General features: G+C 42.6%; 1 pseudogene; it reads left to right on the plus strand.

Annotated features, from left to right (window-relative positions):
* The window catches only part of LOC103610299, a 5,610-nt pseudogene extending 4,422 nt beyond the window's left edge, over positions 1-1,188 (plus strand).
* The last annotated feature ends 4,168 nt before the right edge of the window (positions 1,189-5,356 follow it).

Genomic DNA, 5,356 nt, shown 5'->3' on the forward strand with positions numbered 1-5,356 from the left:
ACGGAAAAAGACAAAAGACAAAAAAAAAAAAAAAAAAAAAAGAAAAACTAAAAAAAACAAAAAAAAAAAAAAAGCTGCTCATTTTTCAGGCCAAAAATAAGTGAGAGACCTAAGGGGAATAGGCAAAACCGTAACACTTTTAGATGCTGACATAGATTGCTGATAGACCTCAGGGTAGGGAAAGATTTCTGACAAGGAACACAAATGCAGTAACTGTGATGGCATAAAATTACATACTGGACTACGTTAAAACTAAAAATTGTAATTCTTCAGAAGAGACACCTTAAGAGAGTAAAACACAAGGCACAGTGTGGAAGGTAAGTGCTCTACCATGTAAAGAGAGCTCTTAAAAATGAGTATGAAAAAGAGTCACTGAATATCAGGAAAACACCTGCACAGTGACTCCACAGTGGGGCAAAACTAACAGCCAGAGAGACTGGAGAAGGTGCCCACCTGTGAGTCATCAGGATGACGCACTAGAAGCCGCAGGAGGTGCAGGCGCTCCCACCAGAGGCCCCCCTGACAGCACTAGGAGCAGGCAGGAGCGTGGGGCCTCGGGGTCACTCAGGCACTGTGGGGACAACGTGCCTTGCACAGTCACATGGGGAGACACTGCAGCCTCACTGAGATGGAGGTGCGCATGCATCACAACTCCTGTCCGTCCCTGGAGGAGCCTGTGTCCGGGGGCCTTTCATAGCACCCCACCTGGAACAGCCCACGGAGCAGGGGTACAGTGGATGGACACATTGTGGTCACCGTGCTGAGAGGTGGTGGGGCTCCTGCAGGCCACATAACCAGTGCAGGGCCTGGAGAACTTTCCGCCCTCCTGTCTAGCCATCCAGGACTCCTTCCCTGTGTGGCCTTCCTGACTTAGATGTGACTTTGAGTCTGTGTGTCCCTTTCTGTTCCCAGAGCCCAAGGCAATGTTTGCCAAGGAGCAGCCTGCATGCAGTGAGGTGAAGGCAGAGGCAGGGGCCAGTGCCACGCTGAGCTGTGAGGTGGCCCAGGCCGAGACAGAGGTGACGTGGTACAAGGACGGGAAGAAGCTGAGCTCAAGCTCAAAGGTGTGCATGGAGGCCACAGGCTGCACACGGCAGCTGGTGGTGCAGCAGGCGGGGAAGGCGGACTCCGGAGAGTACAGCTGCGAGGCCAAGGGTCAGAGGGTCTCCTTCCGCCTGGACGTCATAGGTCAGTTCTTCATGGGTACCAGCTTAGCCTTGTTTAGAGGTGATCTTGGTGCCGTTAGACTTCATCACTCCAAGTCTCCCATCCTAGCATCTCCCATTTTTCTACCTATGGTTGGCCAAGGGAGTGGGATGGTGGGGTACATATGGGAAGGGGAAGGGTCTTTCTCGTACAGCATGAGTTGTGCTTCCATTTTCCCAGTACCAGCTCAGAACCCACTGATGTTCCTGGGTATGTAGCCCCATGGCTTTACCAGCTGCAGAGGGCTGAGGTAGACCAGATGTCTGTCACCTGGGGATGTTCTGGGAGATTGCGTATGCCCTTACCACTTCACATGAGGGTTCCCCATATCACGAGATTTTTGAGTTTCATTTTACTAGGATAAGGGGAAGTTTTAGCCACAAAATTATACTTGGAATTATCTCACAACTGAACTTTGAGGTATCAAAGTTTCATGTGTTCTGGGACCGTCTTCCCCCCACCTTTCCCGTGGACATAGAAGCTCTCTGTGCACCCACATGTGGCAAAATGTAGATCCATTCTTTTGTTCCAATGTGTGCAGAAAAGAAACAAAGAGCAGGAGATTGGAGAATATCTGCTGTGATAGACAGCTGTGGATTTTGGAGTGCTCTTTTTAAAGCATAACTTGTTTTCACTTGAACTTAAGTTAGAATGTTCTGTGTCTGAGTTTTCCTTGCAGTTTAATTTTTATACTTAAAAATGGAAAGGAATAAATAGGTTAAGCTGCGTCAGCACAATTTTCAAACATGAGTAACTGTAGTAGCAGCCACAGAGAGGGAAAGCAGTACTGATTTCATACCATTTCCCTAATAATCCATGTCTGTTAGTTCCTCTCTGGCTGGTTGATAGAGAAATGTGGGAACAAAACTTTATTTTCCTTTAATAAGAGAGTCTTTCTGTCAAATTGAGATGGACTGAAGTCACACATTTGATTCATAGATGCCAACACATGTCACTCTGGTATTGCGTAAGCATATAATGGTTTGTGGGTGTGTATAGATACCAAAAAACCCACTCTGAGTGTATTTGAAATGATACTATATGAGAATATGTAATTATTTCATGCATGTAAAGCTAAAAAGTTTGGACAAATTGATCAGTTCCTAGAAAACTATATCAGAACTCACTAAGGAAGAAATAGACAAGTTAAACAGTCCTCTCAGCTTAAAAAAATGGAACAAATAATATTCTTATAGAATAATATTTAAGCTCAGTAGCTGTATCGGTGAATTGTAGAAAATTTTTTGGAAAGAAATTAGTTCATGTTTATAGATTCTTGTAGAATAATGAAAAAGAAGATACACTGTCCAACTCATTTTATGTACATAATATATCCTTGATACCCAAATCTGACAAGGTAAATATGAAGAACTAACATTGGTTGGTTTTTATCGATTGTAAGTCAGTGTCTTAAACTAAAGATTAGCAAAGTGAATTCAGCAATTCATCAAGGGGACAATACATGACAAAACTCATAGTACAGGAATGCAAGGCTGGTTCGACATTAGAAACATTAGAAAATGAATACAAACCTTGACATGAACAAATTAAAAGAAAGATGTGATTACCCCAATAAATGGAGATTAAAAGCATTTGATTAAATATAATGTCATAAATTTTTTTTAAAAAGTGATAAATTTTAACATCAATTTAGGCCATACAGTTAACAAACTATAAATAAAAGGGTTTTACCGTAATTGAATAAATGTTAGTATCGAAAAATTGAGCCAGTGTCAGACTAAAAGTGAAACCTTGAAGGCTTTGCCTTTGAGATTGGGAACAAGTCACGAGGCTGACTGTCACCACTTCTACTCAACATAGTAAAGTACAGCGAGTTAGGAGGAAAATAAAAGCTGGAAATATAAAAAATGGAACTTGGAACGTGGAAAAACGATATGATTATCAATTTAGAAAAATCCCCCCCCCCAAAAACTCTTAGACTTAGTAAGAGATTTGGGAAAGATTACTGCATACAAAAATGAAATTACAGAGAACACATTTATATTTAGGAACTAGAGACAAGCAGATGGAAAATGGAATAGTAGTAGATTAACTGTCACCAATTTCACATGTAACAGAAGTCCTTTAGATGCTATGGGGGGGAAATTATTAAATGTTGCTTTGCCTCCCACGGATTTGTCACCCCTTTTCCCCTCGGTGACGGAGCCACCAAAGATTACTCAAAGCCCATCTCTTTTGAGCAGTGAGAAGCCCCAGAAAGGGGTTGATATCCCAGAACTTCCTCAAGCGTGAGACATTTCTTCCATTTGGGAAGTTAACCACAAATTGGGGTTCTCTTCCTCTGTTTATTCTCCAGACCAAAAAGTTACAGGAAGAGACATACCTGGGGTTTTGCTAAGTACAGTTTAACAAGTTTTCCAACAGAAGCTGGTAACATTCAATAGAAACAAGTCAGATGACATTCTGTCAGGCAATTAAGTGATCCGCTAACAAAGGCTTGATTTAGCCGACATTCCTTTTGCCTGCAGCAGCTTTTTAGTAACTTTACATATCAATCAGTAACCTGTCTGTCTTTGAGCCAGCAACCTTGCTGTGTTAGGATTCTTATCTTGCAACAGAGATCCAATGGCCTGGGGAAAATTTGCTGTCCTTTGCAAGGTCAATATTTGAACCTGCAAGGCTTTGGAAAACCAGGCCCTGTGAGGTACATTTGCTTTATAGTATATTCCACAATTAAACATTGTTGAGACATAGCAAAGAAGATCTAAATAAATGGACAGAGATCTACAGAAGACCAGAAGACATTCAGTCCGTCAGAATCCAAAGACTAGATCTCTTTGGGTGTGAGAATATTGACATTTGATTGCAAAGACCAAGTAGAGCCAAACCACTCTTGAAGAACAAAGAGAGGGCATTCGCTGCATCAGGTGTCAAGACTTTTAATAAAGCCGCAGTGTATTAATGCATTTCTGTTGCTTATAACAAAATACCTGGAACTGGGTGGTTTATAAAGAAAACAAAATTTATTCCTTACAGCTTCTGAGGCTAAAAAGTCCAAAGTCCAGGGAACACGTGGTAAAGGCTTTCTTTAGTGGTGACATCAGTGACGGCAGAGGGTCACATTATGAAAATGGTGGAGCACAGGGAGCAAGAGATAGAAAGACGGACTCCCCTCCCTCTTCTTTTAAAGTCTTCAGAGCCACGCCCCCGACCACCATTTCTAATCCATTCACTAGGGCATGGTCCCACAATCTAATCACCTCTTCAAGGCCCTGCCTTTCAATCACCATAACAGGATTTCCTACCCTCTTTTTTAAAATTTATTTTTTATTGGCGTATTCATTGTTACAAATCATACTTACTTTTTATGCCCCTTATCCAATCTCTCTATTCCTCTTCCCTTCCCCCTGGATTTCCTAAGCTCTTATAAGTCACAGTGGGGGACACGTTTCTTGTACTTAAAACTTGGGGGGGCACAATTCAAGCTTCAGTGAGTTTTGTGGGACATAACTCAACACACAGCAATTCAGATAACTGGGTCTAAAGGCAGGAATACATATCCATGCAGGTGAGTGTGCAGTGGGCAGCCTTGGCTCCTGCTGGGTCAGTGCACAGATCCTGTGCATGCTCTCCTGTGCGGCCTGCGTGGTGGTTCAGTGTGGCCTCGGGAATACATCAACAGGCCAGAAGAATGGAGTAGTGAGCTCACAAACAGCTTTGAGTGTAACCACACCCCCTCCCTTTTTTGTTGTTTCTGTGGTGCTAATGTGAGGTGCAGAGAAAGGATGCTGTTTTCACAAACAGTGCTGAGACCATTAAACACAGGAAGAAATCAAATCACATCGGATGTCTACGTCACCACACAAAAAACCAACTCAGGTGGGTTAGAGACCTCAAGTGAAGGAGAAACAAGCTCTTGTGAGAATATGCAGATTTAATAACTTCGGGGCAATCGATTTATTGAACAGAACGTAAGTGCACTAGCCACAAAGGGTAAATCGACAGATGTGCCAACAATAAAACTAAAGTAGTATTTCATTAGAAGACGTCGTAAAGGAGTGAAAAGGTGAGGCACACAGATGGGGATGATATTTGCACCATGCGTCAGTGTCCATGCCCTAGCGTTTGATCATGTAAAGACCTCCTAAAAGTGAATATGAAAAAGACAGTGCTATTGAAAATGGGGCCG

Source organism: Galeopterus variegatus, unplaced genomic scaffold (genome assembly GCF_000696425.1).
Source record: "Galeopterus variegatus unplaced genomic scaffold, G_variegatus-3.0.2 Scaffold10894, whole genome shotgun sequence".
NCBI lineage: Eukaryota > Metazoa > Chordata > Mammalia > Dermoptera > Cynocephalidae > Galeopterus > Galeopterus variegatus.